The sequence below is a fragment of the Gouania willdenowi genome, chromosome 24 (genome assembly GCF_900634775.1).
Source record: "Gouania willdenowi chromosome 24, fGouWil2.1, whole genome shotgun sequence".
Lineage (NCBI taxonomy): Eukaryota > Metazoa > Chordata > Actinopteri > Blenniiformes > Gobiesocidae > Gouania > Gouania willdenowi.
The window spans coordinates 4947196-4967093 of NC_041066.1; the positions used below are offsets into that span (position 1 = coordinate 4947196).

Genomic DNA, 19898 nt, shown 5'->3' on the forward strand with positions numbered 1-19898 from the left:
GCACGGATTTTGTACTTGCAGGGTATTTCTCGGCTGATGTCGTAGGTCCCTTGGTAATATAGAAGTTTTGAAAATTAAGCATCAGCACTGAGGAATGGGAGGACAATAGACGGAGCGGAGCATCCCAGGAGACACGGAATAAATATTGTATCTTCGCCTTAATAAGGAACCGAGTGCTTCTTTCAACATTTTCGACGCCTTTTGTGGACATTTTCCCTTTTTGACTCATTTGTTTTTCCACCAGGTCTCCTTCCCGCTTTCATCATTATTCTTTTTTTTTTATTCACATCGACTAAAGTCACCTTTTTGTTTTTTCTTTTGTTTTGTTATTTTAACAGAAATGTGCGGATTTTCATCGGAAATGTAAGTTTGATTTGTGATATTTTAAACCAATTCAGAACGGAATAAAGGCGGGTTTTCTTTAGTTTTCTGCAGCAGAGCTGAATTTATCCAGTTTAAACAAGGGAAACGGCATAACTCGATGCTTGTAGTGCATGAATAGATTAATTTACGATTGTACTATAATTTTTACACAATTAAAATACGTAAAGACGCTTCTGGAATTTGTCATACTTTTATTAGTAATTTTTTGATACGCAAAAATAATGACAGATACTGTATTTCAGTCATTTATAGGAAATAATATCTCAGTTTTAACCATGGCACACAACTGATAAATGTAATAATGTTAAACGCCAAAAAAAAAACAAAAAACAATTATTTATATTTCAGAATTAAAATAAATGCATTTTACACGTTTTCTTTTTACTTTAAATTAATAACATTATTATAATTATATAATATTAATAATAAAATAAATTATACATAAACACTTTATTCTTGTTTTGGGGGATGGGGTAGTTATATGATATTGCCTTTATGCATAACCAAGAATATTGTATCATGCATGAGAATAAATTACTATTAGCCTATTATTATTTTTGAATGATCTGAATGTATTGTTTCTTTTCAGGCATGCAGCACAATTTCTTTCTTTCTTTCTTTCTTTCTTTCTTTCTTTCTTTCTTTCTTTCTTTCTTTCTTTCTTTCTTTCTTGTCTATTCAGTTTCAGTTTAGTTTATTTCAAGAGACAGTGGAATTTAATAAACATGAGTTAAAAAAAAAAAAAAAAAAAAAATAGCCAAGGAGGTTATTTTTCATCTGTATAGTCCACTGGCCATGATGTTAAATAAGCAAGACAGTAACATGACAAACATACATGATAGGAAAAAAATATCAGGACAACACTAACAATACGTTGACACATTAGACAACATTAAAAAAAAACAAACAAACAAACAAACAAAAAAAACACACACTATACAGGATAAACAAAGCATGTTGAATAATAATATCAAATATCTTAAATAATTTCCGTAGATTCTGTTTTTTAAATAAACTCGTGATCATTTATCTTATCCTAAAGAAACGCTTCTGATGTATTATCAGGTGTAAAATCAACAAAAAGGGGATTTAAATAAAGAGAAGAAACCACATTGATGGATCATGTACCCTAAGGCCACCCGGGCACCGCTAATGCTTGGTCACATCCTGAAGAAGGAGCGAAATGGGGGTAAGAGAGGGTGATGATGATGATGATGATGATGATGATGATGATGATGATGATGAGGATGATGATGATGATGATGATGATGGAGGAGAGGAGAGTTATCCTCCTGTCAGTCAGATTAGCTGCTTTTCAAAACAAACCAACACAGAGAGAGAGAGAGAGAGAGAGGCAGAGGGGGAGCAGAACATATATTGACTGATAAACCCCAATCAGTCTTGTTTTTTCCATCCTCAGCTGTAACTGTAAGCAAAGCGACTCCCTGAGATTATTAAAGTGCAGACTGTGACCGAGCTGACGCAGGGACGCCGGATTGAGCTTTAATTAAGCAACTATTTCCCTCCCATCTGTTACTGCATACGTCTGCCTCTCTGCCCTAGTCCACAATAATAATAATAATAATAATAATAATAATAATAATAATAATAATAATAATAATAATAATAATAATAATAATAATAATGTTTTGGAAATAAAAATATTCAGTTTATAGATTTTGTCTCACTTTTTCTAATTTCCCCCTAATTTACCTCCTTTTTGCAGTCCTTAAAGAGAGAGAGAGAGAGAGAGAGAGAGAGAGAGAGAGAGAGAGAGAGGAGGAGGACAGAGAAATAAAAAAATAAAAACAATAATAATAAAAAAATATTCCTTATAATGAAAACAAGCGGTGCAGACGCCCTTTAAACTGCTCCCTTTAAAAGTTCTCAAGGCCTAATATTCTAATAAACCGACAAAGATGCTTTTGCCTGCAGGCTCCGCGGGAAACCTCAGACCTGTGAAGGCCAGAGAGAGAGAGAGAGAGAGAGAGAGAGAGAGAGAGAGAGAGAGAGAGAGAGAGAGAGAGAGAGAGAGAGAGAGAGAGAGAGAGAGAGAGAGAGAGCGAGAGAGCTGTTTATTAGTATTTAATATTTGGAGTGACAAAAAATAACCTGATTGTGTTATTGAAGCTGGAAAAGTTGAAAAGAGAAACAAACAAACAAAAAAAAAAAAACGTTTAGCGACACAAATTTACTCTAATTTACATTAAACTCAAAAGTCTTAACGACATTGGAACTGGTAAAGTACATTTAAAGCCAATCATGTGTTTAAAGGGATCCAAGCTCACACTTGACTGCACCAGCGTCCCAACACATCATCCAGCCCATAAATCAGCTGTAGTTTATTCATATCTGGAGGATTTGCTGATCTAGGCTGTATTTATGTGTGTGTGCAGGCACCAGTTGCACGGTAGACGGTCCTAATAGGGCTTAAAGCAGCCGAGTGGCCCCGCTCTACCCGCTCTACCGGGGGCTGGGAGCGTCGCAGCAGATGCGCTGCACTGATCTGCAGGAGCCCGTCCATCTGCCGCCTGACGGGGCAGGGAAAGGCCCGGAACCCGCACTGTGAAGCCCAATGCAGCCAGGGAAGCTTTTAAGCACAGGCCTTTCTGTCACTGCAAAAGTAAAGAGCTGATGAAGAGGATGGAGTTTTGGTTCCATCAGTGGAAGGAGGTTCAGGTTGATCATAGATACATTTGTCAAAGGCTTCCCCCTAAATTTAATCCAATCAGTCACTGCTGAGTGCTCATAATCTGCAGTTTGAGTCACTTTGACAGCAGCATTCCTTAATCAATTTCAAAATGCATTTAATAAACAATAACTGAATGACAGTTTAGTTCCTCCAAATTACATCTTTAAATATATAAACAATGCACCAATCAGGTTCACTCATTCAAAAGATAAGAGCTCAAAAAAAAACAAAACAAAAAAAACGATAAGAGCTCAAACTTTGTACTTTTAGATTTGGAAAACAAAAACAAAAAACTTCTCAAATCCACGATCCACGATTTAGGTTTTTGCTTTTACGCATTAATCTGCTCCTCTCACTAAATATATCATTTTTGATGAAACATGTTAAAAGGATATAAGAAAAATAAACGGGATGTGACACATTCATATAGCTTTCCCTGTAGCAGGAAAAAGAAGTGTTTGATCTAAAATATACATATAACTTCATAATCATCATCATCATCATCATCATCATCATCATCATCATCATCATCATCATCATCATCATCATCATCACAGGAATAACACATGCAGACACATGGTCTTCTTAATGATTTCAATTTTAAATAAATCTAACAAAGGTTTTATGAAAGAGGAAATTGCAGAGAACATGCAAACTTAGGAGAAAATGATAACTTATCTAGCAGCGATGCACAGAATCCACTGTTACAACGGCCTCCATTGGAGTGACAGAGCAAATATTAGTCTCTTTTATACGTCCCTCAGCTGACAAAATGAGTATTGGAGAACAAACCGTGTGAAAGTTTTTAACAACATGGATTTCTGGACCTAAAACATCCCCAAAAATAAAACCACGATTGGCCGGAATGGCTTCAGTCACCTTTAAATAACGATTAAGTCCACACTTTTTTAAACATGATTTTTTTTTTTTTTAGCTAAAAAGTTTGAAAGAACATACATATACAGTATGGGTTCAAATAAATGGGTAAAACATTAAGGAATCGTTCTAACGTATCTGTGCAAGCACCAAAGGAAAGTGCTGCAGAGTCCTGTAAAAGGATGTATAGAAGTGCTTTTATTTCATTCTTACTCTGATTTATTGTGCTTGGCCCCAAAAACTTTGGCAAAGTTACTTCCCAACACTTTTCTGGTGTTTTCATGGGATGAAAGTTGTAGCAAAAACAATGGCTGAGGTTTATTTTGGGTGAGAATATGGAAACATATCATAAAATGTTGGTTATCCATCCATTCGTTTTCAGACCTGCTTGTTCCTGTTTTTCAGGGTCGTGGAGGTCTGCCGGTGCCTTTCTCTGGCTCACACTGGGCGCAAGGTGGGGGTACACCCTGGACAGGGCACCAGTTCATCACAGGGCAACACAGACACAGACAACCACTCACATTCACTCCTATGGGCAATAAGGAAACTCCAATCAACCTAACAGTCATGGGGAGAACATGCAAACTCCACACAGAAAGAACCCGTGTCCACCCCAGGGTTTGAACCCAGGACCTTCTTGCTGTGAGGCACGTGCTTATGTTGGTCAATAAAACCAAACAACAATAATTGTGACCAAGCCAAAGAACATCGAGCATATCTTCTGTCTTCTGCCATATAAGGAATTAGAAATATATGGATTATCACAGTGGAATAATGCTAATGCATTGGATAAACTATCTGATCATCTGATCATCATCAACATCACCATCAACATCTTCAAGGCACAAACATATATAATGATATAAAACACAAAATTGCAGTGTTATTAATGAATGTCATCGTTATTCCTGTCTTATAGTATAGTATAGTATAGTATAGTATAGTATAGTATAGTATAGTATAGTATAGTATAGTATAGTATAGTATAGTCCCCAAACTACAGAAGAGGATTAGGGCCAATTTTGATGGAGAAAATATTTTTTGGCAAATCAAGAATAAAGTCTAAATGTTGAGATTAAAGTTTAAAAGATGAGATTAAAGTTGAAATTTCCTAAATAAACTCAAAGTACAATATTGTGATAAAAGTCAATGGTTTGCTATTAAGGTCAAATCTAAGGAAGCTGATAGGGCCAATTCTCCATCAAAAATGGCCCTAATCTGTTTCCGTACAGCTCCATATAGACACATCTTCCAAACTTGACTTTCCATCTGAACAGATGAAGTTTTCGGCAATATCACTTCTAAGTCCATACATCAGCATGTTTATGAGCAAAAAGAGAAACAATCTCTTTCTTATTAAATCCAACTTTGAAGTAGTTTAACACATTCATTGATACACAGCATTTTGTAGACGACCACGATTTGCTGTTTGTTGTCGTATGATGGATTGGCCCTTGTCAGCTTCCATAGATTTGACTTCATTAACAGACCTTCAACTTTATCACAATATTATATTTGGAGTATTTTCAAAATTTCGACTTTAACATGTCTTTTCAACTTTATTCTTGATATTTTGACTTTATTCTTGTCATTTTTAATTTTTTTTTTATTTATTTATTGACAATTCGACTTAATTCTTGATTTGCCCAAAAAAAAAAAATTTCTCCATCAAAACTGGCCCCATTCTGCTTCCGTACCAAACATTTTGGAAACACAATGAGCAGAGACTTGGGTTTGGGATGAAAAGCACTTTTTTCACAAAAAAAAAAAAAAAATTAAAAAAAATTTGGGGCCCAAACTACACATTTTTTATCTTAAAAAACAAGAAAAAGAAAGATAGAAAATCTTTTCTAAGTGGTTCTCAGTCAAACCTATTCATAATAGATGAGATCATGATATATAGCCTGCAGTCATAAGTCTATGATTTATAATCCCCTTATAGGCTTTTAATAAAGTGCTTATTGTAAGAGATTATAACACTTGTGCTTATAGCGTGTGATGCTCAGAACAGGCCCTGGGACTTGTTATTAGAGTTTATAGGAGAACACATAAGTCTGCTTACAGTCTGTGTGCACATGTGTTGTCCTTGTTTGGGAGTCTGTTTGGTTTTTAATCCGTCAGTCAGACATGCGCGTCCGTTAACCCGGTGCAGGGCCGCGTGCACCTCTGCATCCACCAAACGATGCAAAAAGCAATTAGGAAACACATAATAAATGTTGTCTGACCTACATAAAGGAGAAGGAAAGCACAGGTTAATATGCTAATATGGATCTGCTAATTGCAGGGATTTACTTGTCAGTTTGCAGAGGAGGGGGGAGGAGAGGGAGGGGAGGGGGAGGGGCGTCATTGCCTCCACTTTTTTTTTTTTTTTTTTTTTTTTTTTCAAGCCATCAAGATTTGCTGAAAATTAATTTCTTCTGCTGTGCGTGAGGTGAGGAGAGGAGGAAACAGGTGGCAGCTGTGCAAGTGGACGATCCGCCTGGAAATCCACATCAGTGGATCCTGGCCTACTTTCCCCCTTCATCCTTCATCCCACACCCCAGATAGCTGGTTTCTCTCTCCCCTCCCTCCATCACACAGTCAAATCGCTTCTGGGAAAGCCTTCCCTGCTTTTAAATAGCTTCTAACTTGTTTTTGTGTTTCTGTTTCCTAAACTGTTTTAATCTCTGACAATATACAGTATTTTATTCTAATCGTTCCTTTCTCTTGTTTCTGAATCCCACTACCCCCTTTTGTCCGACTGTAACATTTTGCTTTGAAAAATATTTAAAAAGAATTATAGAACATAATGATAGAATGAAAGAGTGATACCACACATTTTAAAGAATCTCATTTTGTACAAAAATAAAAATAAAAAAAATAAAAAGTTGAAAGAAACAGTATTTAGTGCAGTGATTTTAAACCTTTTTTGGATCGTGACCCCATTTTGATATCAAGAATTTCTGGTGACACAAAAGGCATTTTTTTTTGATCATGTTTGAGCTTGGAGCTGGTTTGAGCTTGAATATATATATATATATATATATATATATATATATATATATTAGTTGAGCTAGATTTAGATTTCACAAAGTGAAAGTATGGAAATATGTTTAAGATTGTGTTTTATTTAAATAACTCAAAAACATTTTATTTTTTCAGAAATTTCAGGCAACCCCAAGGTTGAAAATGTGGATTTAGTGGCTCCCGAATATATTTATTTCTAGAGTTTTTTTTTTTTTATCACTTCCAGTCATCTCATGCCTGGTGTGGGACCAAGACCCCATGTAGTGTCATCGCGTATCCCAAGAGGTACATGTACCACCTTTTGAGAAACTTTGTTCTAGACACCCAAAACAACAATCGCAAACCCTAACGGGTTACCTGGGTATCACTGTCGGTTTGAGCGTCCAATCAGCGGCCTTTATTAATGTGTGTGTGTGTGTGTGTGTGTGTGTGTGTGTGTGTGTGTGTGTGTGTGTGTGTGTTGTGTGTGTGTGTGTGTGTGTGTGTGTGTGTGTGTGTGTGTTAATTACTCCTGAAGTCAGTTTCTAAGTTCAGTCCGGGTCAGACACGTGTCATCTGGTGCCATCACACCAAAGAAAAGGCCAATCTGGTGCCAACGGACAGACAGGCAGCAGAACGCACGGATCCTCCAGGCCCGTGCGTGTACAACATATAGTCCTTTTTAAAGCGCGCACATGGCGAATAAAGCCATAGCATTGATTGAATGGACTGTTTCCTCCAAGAAATCCTTCTATGAAATAAATAAATAATTGAATTGAAATGTATTTTATAAATGCGCTTTTTTTCTTCCCGGTCACGCCATCCATTAAAAAAGCTGCTTTGCTTCTGCTGCTGATTAACAGTGTGACACAATAACGATTGCAGCCGTCATGCGTGGATAACCGAAGCTATAAAATTGATCTCCCCAAATTTAACTTCAGCAGCTGTCGGATCAGTAAGCCCCAGTGTGTGTGTGTGTGTGTGTGTGTGTGTGTGTGTGTGTGTGTGTGTGTGCGCGCGCGCGAATCGATGCTCATTAACCTCTCTTTTCAGGAGTTTTCTGCTCCTGGAGTTCACACAACAGCTATAAAGTGTTTTGGAAGTTTTTATTCCATATATTATTATAATAATAATACTACTAATAATAAAACTAATACTACTACTACTACTACTACTACTACAAAAAATAATAATAGTAATAATAATAATAATAGACATTATTATTATTATTATTATTATTTATTTTGTACAACTGAAGAAACAGAAAAGTAAACTTTCACATATTTATCCTCACTTACAGTAGTTTTCCTGTCTCTCTGTGAGCATGGAAATGCTGCAGCGAGCGAAAATAACACTTTCCATTAGAATTTCTATTAATAAGATTAATGAAATATTCCTGCAGTTAAGTTGGTAACTAATGCATGCCACCTAATGTTTGTCCCTTGCAAGCCACTATACTTAGACTATTCTGAACTCAGATACTTCATAGATCAGTGGTTGACAAACTTTTCACAGTCCTGTGTCCCTAGACCTTTAACCTGGAGCCATGTAGTAGTCCCTCTATGCACAATTTAAAAACACAATAATGTAATGTTACAGTATATACAATGTAGCCCTATAATATAAACTGTCTCTGAAATGTACCTATCTCATTGAAGAATAATATATAATAAGAATAATAATCTGTAGCACACAATAAAACATCTTATTCAGAATTATCATTCACTTTATTTAATTAGCCTACTGGCATTTTAAGTGAAAAACAATCTCCTTTATTTTAAAAAAATAAATTCACCAAACATTTTTTTTGATTGAACATATTCATAGAGCTGCAATTATGGATCATTTTTGTAGTCGACTAATCTATCCATTATTTTTTCAATTAGTCGACTAGTCACGATTATTTTTCTGTTTTGAAGCACATATTTTGGACGGCTTTTTTCACACCTGTGAACGTGTAACTGTTGTACAGTGACAGCATCTTTTACAGAGGAATTAAAACAATGACATAAACCATGTATTTGTAGCGTAGTTGTTATATTTAACACATAAAATATAATTGATATCACATAAAATTATAAATAATTAAACAAACTTTAAGTGTAAGTTGTCTTCAACAAAATAGTAATAGTAACAAAGTCTGTAAACACGTAACTTTAAAAAACTGGAGCTAACCTGCAGGTTGTGGAGGTAATGAGGTTTAAACCAATCACAGAATTGCTTTTACTGAAATTAAGTCCATAAAATAAGAAAAATAAATAATAACATCTTGTTTGAAATAATTCTAGTACAAAGACTTGAATAACATAACCTAATCACTAGAGCAAACATGGGCTTACCTGTGAACAGTCGCATTTACAGACCTTGGAGTCGCTGTTAGTTTACCAATAAACTGGAAGAGTTTCGTCACCTTTACAATAAGTATTGACTAGGCCACTGGGAGTGAGGCCCAAGGCCAATGCAGGCTGACTTGATAATACTGTATCATGTTTTTCTGCAGTCAGTGCCTTCTCCTCGCCCTTCTCTCTCTGCTCTGTTTCAGGTCTTGTGAAGCAGATGATGGCAGTTCCTGATCTGTGGTTCATGGCTCAACTAGTCTGGGACACTCTGATGTTCTATCTCTCTATCGTGTTCTGTTGGTCCTTCTGTCCACTAACCCGTCGAGGCAGATGTCTGCCACCTCTGAACCTGGTTCTAACGGAGATTTCTTCCTGTTAAAAAGGAGTTGTTTCTTGCCACTGTCGCTAAATGCTTGTTCATGTGGAACTTGTTGGGTTTTTTCTTTCTTATTATGAGCTTTATATTTTCATAAGTGCATTGAGATGACTTTTTTGTAAATTGCGCTATACAAATAAAGTTGAATTGAATTGAAATAAAGTTATCCAAATCACATGGTTGATAATAAATGAAAGTGGTTTACTGTTCAGAATAAACACTTGTATCAACGGGAGGCAGAAAAAATATTTAGAAAGTGTCTATTTGTACGGTTGCCGTACGGACAATCCCTGGTGTTATGGGTACGCTTACCGAAGTATACGTACGTAGCGTCTTAGGATTAGGGTTAGGGTTAGGTTATAACCCTATATCGCAACAATTTTTAGGGTTAGGGTTAGGTTTACGGTTAGGTTTAGTTTAGTCTTAGTCACGTGACCAAACCGGTCAATGAGGGGCGCTGCGTACGGATGGAATGTCGATATATTGACGTGGCAACCGTAAGGATAGCCACTGCCAACTATTTAAAAGCCGGTACGTCACTAACTCACTGATGAGTGCAGTGATAAACATGTTTTCAAACCTAATACCTAATATTAATTATTACCTGTTTGAATCACAGGCTTACAAACACATTAGCATGTGATTAGAAATGAAAAATTGGGTTAATATCAGCTGTAGTGACGTCACTCCTCTCTCGGTTCGTGTACAAACCGGAGCTCCGCTGTTTCTGTTTCGGGTGTCCGTGTGTCTCCATCGTGCTTTAATGATTGACAGCTGAACTTCAGGGTCTTCAGAGTTTTCACTGGTTTGTTTTCGGTGAAAAGTTCTGAAGCTATAGAAACTTACGGTCGCATTAAGCTTTTTCAGTTTTTTCCTCTCACTCTGCCATACTTCTTTGCTGTTTACTTGCACAAAGTTGTTGTCTCTAGCAGTCAGTGTAAGGCACTGCAGCAGAAAGAAAGCAGAAAGCGGCCGCGGACTGTTGACGCTATTAAATCCACGTCCACTAATTTATGTTGTCGACATAATGGATTATGCCGACTAATCATTGCAGCCTTACTCATCACCCTGAAACTGTGAAATACTGTACAACTCACTACAATGTTAATGAGAAGTCTGAAGAAAGTCTGAGTCTTAAATCTTTCTCCATGTAAAGTCTTGTTCTGTATTTTTTTTCATGTTTGTCAAAGATGAAAATCCACTTTTATACCAGGTGCTAGCAAAAGGGCATCAAGCCCGTTTGGCTAGCACAAAGATGTAGCTCTGGCCACATTGGCGTTTTATTTTTGACGAGATTGTTTCTCTGTCACCACGAGAGGATAGTGTTACACAGGCTGAAAATTAGTGGCAATGAATGGAGGCTCCTGACTGCTGCTCTATTTATAATCTAGTTTCCAATGTTGTCAAGCTGTTTTTTTTAAAAAATTTTTTTTTACGTAACACATATGACAATTTGTGTACCCCTGGTGGTACCCGTACCCTATTTTGGGAATCGATGTCATAGATGAACTAAGAGTAGGAAATCTACAGCCTGTCAGAGCAATATCATCATAGCGATGGCTGTTCTGTGTATTTTTGTTGCCATTTTTTTGTATTTGGGTTATTATTTTGTTTATTTATAGTCTTTGACTATTGTGTGTTTTTGGAATAATTCTTTGTATTTTCTTGTATTTTTTTCGGTCATTTGTTGTGTTTTTGTCATTGTTTTGTATGTTGTGTTTTTTTGTGTGTGTTTATTCATTATTTGTTGACTATTGTGTGTTTTAGAGTAATTTTCTGTCTTCCTCTTGTCATTTTGTGTATTGTTTGGAGTCATTTGATGTGTTAGTCGTTTTATATATTGTTCTGTTAGTTGAGTGTATTTGTATTTTCCTACTTACAGTATTTCGTGTATGGGTTGTCTTTTTATGCATTTTTCTATTCTTTTGATTTATTTTTGCTATTGTTTTGTGCATATTCCTGTCTTTTTGTGTGTTTGGAGTCATTTGTGTGTTTATTTTGGGGGCCACCTAGAGCGAGGGTCGCATGTGGCCAATGATAGTAGCCAATGGCTGTTTTTAATACCTTCACAGTGCAAACATCCTGTCCTTCAGTGCTGTACAGGCTGAGGTACATCAGGTGGTCATATTGCTGTGGCTGCCTGCGCCGTGTGTCAGGATAAAAAAAAAAAAGAATAATCATGTTATGCATGTGCAGTAATCGCTTTAGAAATGGCTCCAGGCTCTGAAGTCAACTTTCATCTTCCTGGTGAGTTTAGAGTCACGAGTCGAGCTGCTCTTTAGACTCTTTTCTCTCTATCCTCTTTACGGTCAGTTTCACTCAAAATGTAGTAAAACTGACTTTAAAACAGTTTTTTTATATATTAAAGACAAATCAGAGTTTGACTGCTGAGTACGACCATGATTAATGATTACACAGAAAATCTCCATGTTATGGAGACAGTTGAATTATTTAAAATAACTGGGATGTAGATTACCCATCAGGCTTTGCATGTATATGACAACAGGCTGTGCATTAGTACGTGCAGACTGTGATATTTCAATACAACAGATCTAACACGTTTCTGTTTCTTGTTCCCTCGGTGCAGTTTGCATGTTTTCTACATGATGTAAGATGCATTTGTCTGATCTCTTCCTCTCTTCCTAATAACATTTAAACTCATACATGGCCACGGATACATGATGTTTTTAAATCCGGAATTAGTTATTCCGAATAAAATCATTCAGAAATAAAGTGTTCTGCTTCGTGTGTACATGGAAATAGTAATTCCCGAACTGACATTTACATGGAAAACCGGTTTATTTGGCTTTATTCAATTCCACTTTAAATCTGGGCAAACTTGACGCATCACGTCTATCGGGAAAACACACAACAAACTTTTTATTGTCGGCTATAACACAGAAGACCACATGAGAACACACTGTTTCAGTTTGGACTGCGGAGCGGAAGGAGATAGGAGCTAATCACGGGTAAATAAAGTCCAGTAAAACTCTGGAAAACAATCACCAGGAATAAATATTAGCTAGTTAAGATAGTAGCTCTAACAACCGGTAAAAACTTGGTGCTATTACAGCCTGTACGGGGACACATTTACTCCGCCTCCGTGTCCTAGTGCCAGCTGTCCAGTGAAGCCTGTTCCATTTACCGAGGTCTGTGGGTGTTCGTGTGAAAGTCTGCATGTCCATCCACTCTTTTTATTATATCCATGTCTTTTAAGTCTCGGCTGGAGTCCAGGCCGCCGCCATCTTGGATTATGTCATCACCAGCGCGTCATCGCCGCAAGTTGTGCAAGTGCAGAATTAAATTAAAGTGGCTTTAACCAAGTTAAATGTTTACAAGAAAGAGGAATTATCTCATTCGGAATTAATATTGGAATAGACCAGCCTCTTAATTTGGATTTAAGTTTAATTCAGAATTAAATTAGCATCAGGAATGAACTGTTTACAAGGTCAGGTTAAAGAGGAATTAACTTTTATTCCACTTTAAAGAGGAATTAAAGCTCCCATGTAAACGTGGCCATTCATCAGCTGAGAACACATTTGCACAGTTATTCATTCAGAGCAGGAATGCAGATGCAGCTTCATGAATCACTGTGGTTAAACTGAAGTTGGCTGTAAATCATCTGTCGGTGACTGATCAGTGACCACGACACTCCTCCATTTCATTACATTGATCTCTAAGTGGAGAGAGATTCCTTTGGTGATTTTGGTGTAAGCGTGTAACCAAAATGAGACAAACGCTGTAATACTGCAGTTAGATTGTAATTAGTTCCTCCACCAAGCAGGTTGTTTTTTTTTTATGTTTTTCCGTTATTTTATTTATTTTTTTGTCTGTGAAAGTAATGGATGGAATTTGATGATATTTTCAGGAAATATACAAAAAGGGAACAACTGGTTAGATTTTGCAGATGATCCAGATCAACATCCTGAGTCTGGATCAGTTTTAAAAATATAAAAAATAAAATCCCGATATCTCTCATCATTAGCAAAATTTCCATATCTCAGTTTGTAATTGACCGATCTTTATGAAATTTGATCATCAGATCATTGAGTTTTATTCAGATGTGAAAGAAAAACACAGTTAAGGTTAAAGGGATTTTACTCAATATCTTTGTAACATTTAGGTGATAATGAAATAAGGGGGACTATGGTTATATAGACTATAAGTATAGGCTTTAAAAAGCTGATAACAGTAAATATTGTACATTTAGACTAACATAATTTGCTGTTCATCATTTATTTTATTTTGAAACATGTCTATGTCAATTTTACGGTGAATCTGTTTGCACCTCTGCTTCACAGGGCATTGCTTTTAGACTCCCAGGTTGGAGTTTACATGTTCTCATTTTGCTTAGATGGGTTTTCAGTGACTTCTTCATGGGGCAAGATTACTGTCAAAACGACTCGCAAATATTCATGGTCAAATAGTACAATTCATCTCTACAAGTTTCCAGTTTTACAAGCTTTTATTTTGAAATGGCAACAGATTTGTGGATTTTATTTTTGTGGCTACGAATCAGTTGAGGATGAAAACGGGCATTATGTCTCGAGTAAAGATCTTTGAAATGTATAAAGAACAAACTCCTCTGTGTCTTTTACTGATAATGATAAGATGTTATTTTGGAAATTAAAAGTTTTAACATACTTTTTGAAAAGATGCAATTAGTTTGCATGTGCGATATTTGTATCACAGATTGTTAATCCACACAAAATGCCTGTGACCTGACTTAAGATAGGCTAGGGCTATGGCACTTTGCCACAAATGCAACCTTAATTCTCAATGAAAAAATTGGCCAATTTATAATTTTTTTTTAAAAAAATTTGTGCTCAAAATTTAATCGCAAACGACATTATTTGTGCACAAATATTCGCATGAGTGCACCAGTTTTTAGACAGTAAACTTATCTAATATTTCCACTCTGTCTGAAAAAAATTATGTAAAGTGTGCTTTTATTTCCTCTAAATCCCTTAATTATGTATGTTTCAACCTGTTGATGTACTGAAAAAATGGTTTCATTGGCTTTCCTTGCAGCTGTTCCTGTCCCATCCAGCAGAGAGCGCTGCTCTGATGGTGCAGCCTGAGGGTGGATTAACCTGCAGGTCACACCACACACACCACACCACACACACACACACACACACACACACACCACACACACACACACCACACACACACACACACACACACACACACACACACACACACACACCACACACACACACACACACACACACACACACACACTCCAGAGCTGTTAAGTGTACACAAGTAAGGAGGGAGACGCAGGTTCAATGACTTTGATCATGTAATTCCTGAGTAATCTCTGTAATCTTTTAAAGCACAGCTCTGGATGTATATCGTATGGCCTGTGTTTGTGTGAGTGTGATGTTCTACGTTGCATTAAGGGGATGAAGAAAAGGCAGAGACAGCAGCTGAAGAGAATCTTTAGCTCTCAGACGATCAAACTAAGGTCACACAGGCCTTCCACTTTATCACTTGGTTACAGCAGGACAGTCTGTGTGGCCTTCAGCACTGCTTTCATTCTTCAAATCATGGACACAGACCCAAGATATTTTTTGCTTTGGGATGTTGGGTGTTATCCAATAACTGAAAGCAGCCATCAGAAGATACAGTTTTTTACGATTGAATAAACACAATTTTGATTGTTTTGTTTTGTTTAGCAAAACCCAACACACGAATAGCCCAACCACATACCCAATTAGCAAAACACCTTAACTCCTTTGCAGAATGAACCACTCTTGTAAAAACTATACACTAACTAATCAAAACCATATTTTTTTTACCAAATGAAACACACACGTTGCATATGACTTAACTCTGTTTGCACCAGTTACACTCTGCTGTTGAAAACCTTAAACACTTTGGGCTAATTCTGCTTCTAAGTGCATAGAGTAGTATGGGTGAAGCACACAGTGAATTTGCAAAGAATCGCTCGGATTTGCACAACTGTCAACACAATGTCTGCTCACACTTTTTGCAAAACAATACACACAGTGAACACTTGTATGCATTACTGTAGACACCACACAGGACACAAGACTAATGCTGTTGACAATGTTATTTATTTTTTTCCATATACTCAAGCCAACATGGCGAAAAAGAAACACAGCACATAAATTGCTACTGTTGGTCTCTTCTCCTAGCTGGATCTGGCCAGAGAATTTCATCCACATCACAGGCGATATCCTCATTTGCAAGACAGCGGGGAAAGAATGGCCGTGCATGCCGTATCCACCCCTGTATGGCTGTGGCCTCAATCTGGTCACAGGCCTCCTCCATGGCCTGAATGAGGGCTACCCGCGACAGGGGGTGCAGATCGTAACCTTCCACCGCCATGCCGAGAAGAATTCTTCAATTGGGTTAAGAAATGGAGAATATGGTGAAATGTGGGTGCTGCGTAAACCAGTTCTGAACCAGAGCAGAGCGGTGGAATGAAACATGTACTGGATCTGCATGTTATTTATGATTGTGAGGTTGTATACTCTGTCCAAAGATGTAAGGATGTGAGGTGTTTTATACGGACCCATGTTGGCATGGCGGTGGAGGACCCCATTCTGGGTGATTGCCGCGCAAAGGGTGATGTTACCCCCACTAATAATTGCCCTCTGGCCAATTACATTTCTTCCCCTCCTTCTGACCTTTGAGAGGTTGAACCCCGCCTCGTCTATGTAGATGAACTCATGCTGAATGGCCTCAGCATCCATTTGTAAAACTCTCTAAAATACAGTGTGTAGTTCAGCATAGATTTAGTGTACAGTACATTTACATGTAAAAAAAGGTTATGTGTGCAGTATGCAACATCAGAGTGCTAAAGTTGAACCATACATACCTCCACATACTCATGCTGCAGCTGTTTGACCCTCTCTGAGTTTCCTCTCAAAAGGCACTCGGTACAACTGTTTCATTTGTACCTGATGTGCCTTCAGGATACGAGCTATGGTGGAAAGAGAGACCTGATTCACATTATAAAAGATGATTTGGTCTTCAATAATATTGGCCTGGATTTCACCAAGCCTGATGGCATTATTTGCCAAAACCATATTCACAATCTCCCTCTCCTGCAGTGGTGTGAAAATGGGAGCCCTTCCTCCTCGTTGTACTCGACACTCAATCCTATGTAGAACAAAATACATTACCTACTGTAAAATGTCACAGGAAGGGGTATCAAAAGTGCTGATATGGGGTGCATACAATAAGAAGCTGTAAACAGGTAATTTTTTTTTACCTGTTTTTCCAGTCCTGATGCCCTTATGGACAGATGCCACGGTGAATCTGCTGAGATTTGGCTGGACTCTCAGTCCAGCCAAATCTTAGCGTCAATCCATGGTTCACAACATGGTCCACAAGAGTTGCGCGAATTTCATTGCTTAAAGTTGGACCTCTTCTCCTTTGAGCTTCACCGACTCCTGCTTGAGGTCTTTCCTCTCCTCTTCCTCGCCACGGCCTCTGCCTCCTTCTTCTTCCTCCTCCTCCGATTTCCCCCTCTCATCCTCACTCTTCCTCTTCCTCCTCCTTCCATTTGGTTAAGCTTGGTGAACTCACCTGCTGGCATTTGTTCTAGTGCTTAAACCTGATTGGTGTGTCTACAATTAAGCAATCTTGTGTTTGCACACCTGATGGCAGTGTTCAATCAACTGGCTCATAGGTGTGGTCATTTGACAGTCAGTGCTTTGGAATTGCAAGGAAGTGACATCTTGATATACTTCTGTGTCTAATGCATAGACGTGTGTGTTAGTGTTTCAAATCACGGTGTGTATTGTTTTGCACAAAGTGTGAACGGACTCATTGTGCTTACAGTGGTGCACATCTGGGGCCAAGTTTTGCTCCTTGAGTGTAAGGTTTTGATAATTGGGCAACACTTTAGATTTTAGTGTTTATTCAATCGTAAAAAACTGTAATGTCAGAAATCAGTCCGATGTCCGATAATATCGGGCCTGCATCTAAAACCTCCAAAACAAACAGTCCATTCAGACTCCGCCCCAGCACTTCTTTGAACTTGAATGGTTACTTAGTACTTTCAGAGTATAAATTGTTTGTATTAGTTTTAAGGTTATTTTAAATGGTGAATGGACTTGATTTATATAGCACTTTTATAACTACACTGAAGTAGTCCCAAAGTGCTTTACAATGTCAGCTCATTCACACATTCACAGACCAATGGGGCTGAGCAGCCATGCAAGGCGCTGGTCAACCACTGAGAGCAACTTAGGGTTCAGTGTCTTGCCCAAGGACACTTTGACGCATAGACAGGTATAGACTGGGATCAAACCCCCAACCTCTCGATCAGAAGACGACCTCCTCTACCACCTGAGCACTTTAAACATACTGTAAGATTATTTTTGTTTTAATTGGATTTATTGTATCTTACTTACTGTTGCTGACTGTTATTCTTTGTTTGAGGAAAATTACTTACACGAGCCATTTCTAACATTCTAAACTTCAAAATAAGAAATAAAAGCTTATAATACTGTAATCATGCTTATATTGTTATCGGCCAATGCTAAAGGCTGAATTATCGGTTTTGTGTCACTGCAAAAGTTGGATGGGGACACTCCTGGTTGATGGTTCTCTCAGTTTGAAGAGTGCTTGTCGTGTTGTGTTTGTAATCAGGATTTATTTGGGTTATTTTGTCTTATATCATATGTAACCATTTCAGGGGGAAATGACTTAAATAAATAAATTACAGTGTCAGAGATATATTGTTTATTCCTGCTAGTTTTACCTGTGGAATTATTAAAGTATTTGGTCATCAGGTGACACAGTGAATATACAATGCTGTGCTACTGCCGATGTGGAAAACAAGCAAGCACATCTGTGTTTGTTGTTTAATATTGTTATTTGTATTACAATATTTCTTTTTTTTAAATAAATAAATAAATAAATTATCATTTCAATAATTTATTTTTCCACAATATGTAAAAATGTGTACATGTTGGTGTGTAATCATGAAACTATTTGTTTCTTCCTCTGTTGATGCATGTCATGTTTAAACACACTAACAATGTCTTACATTGTTCACATGGCACAAATGAGCCGTTAAACAGGTGAGGTTAGATTGGAAACATGCAAAGAGACATTAATATGAATCCAGGCAAACACAATAATGTGTCCACATGCCGACTGTGAGTACATATTTAATTCTTTCATGAGAGATTTGCATTTACAGAGAATAAATGATAAACCACAATTGTTGTTTTTATGATAAAATGTGATTTATTACAATATAAGTTGTGTCCATGTGGTTCAGACTCCAACGCAAAGCTGTTATCGTTATCAGTATTTATCATGTTTGTCTTCCAACCTTTGTCGCTCCATCAAAATAAAAGGATCTATAATATATTCACTTCATATGGCAAAATTCAAACCAAAAGTTTTCTATTAGCGTACTTGATGAAAATCTATTTGATACCTACCTTTGTGAGAATGTCTTCATATATCCATAAATATTAATGCATGGTTTGATCATCAATTCATTAGTTAATCAATTGATCGATTATGTTTTCTTTTAAGAGTTCTTCCCATGTGGACTGAGAGGATCTGAATCATCAAACTGAAGTTTTAAAGGATGAAAACTAATGTTAGCCTGAAGCAAAAATGTGATTGTCTGATTGTGGGCCACGCACAGTGGAATAGTGGCTAGCATGTCCGCATCACAGCAACAAGGTTCTGGGTTCAAACCCCTGGGGTGGATCCTTTCTGTGTGGAGTTTGCATGTTCTCCCCGTGCTTGCGTGGGTTTTCTCTGGTTACTCCGGTGTCCTCCCACAATCCAAAAACGTGACTGTTGGGTTGACTGTTGAGTCTCTAACTTGCCCATATAGTGAATGTGAGTAGATGTATGTATGTTGTGCCCATTGAGAGCTGGCGATAGGCACCGTCAAACCCCTGTTACCCTGAAAAACAGAGCAAGCAGGACAGAAAACAGATGGATGATTCAGGACCTCATGTCAGCGTCTAGAATAATGACCAATCTAAGCATTAATACAGGAAAGAACAAAGGGTTTGAATGTTTTTATTGACATTTTGCATATGTTTGGTGACATTTTGTACATTTTTAAATAAAGCAAAGCGATTACTATAGGATCTACTTTAGGATCTCGTAGACGGGTTGGCTAAAGTGACAGAGCCTGCTTATGGCTCCTGTGTATGTACATTAACATCGAAAAGTATTTAACTGAAAGGAAAGCATGAAGACAGAAACCCAATCTGAAGGCATTCGGTAGATA

General features: G+C 37.4%; 1 long non-coding RNA gene across 1 annotated transcript; it reads left to right on the top strand.

Annotated features, from left to right (window-relative positions):
• The first annotated feature begins 103 nt into the window (after positions 1-103).
• LOC114457769 (uncharacterized) lies at positions 104-2916 on the top strand. The gene is made up of 3 exons (XR_003672956.1): positions 104-363; positions 1450-1573; positions 2781-2916. It is a non-coding gene; the product is annotated as an uncharacterized LOC114457769 (long non-coding RNA).
• The last annotated feature ends 16982 nt before the right edge of the window (positions 2917-19898 follow it).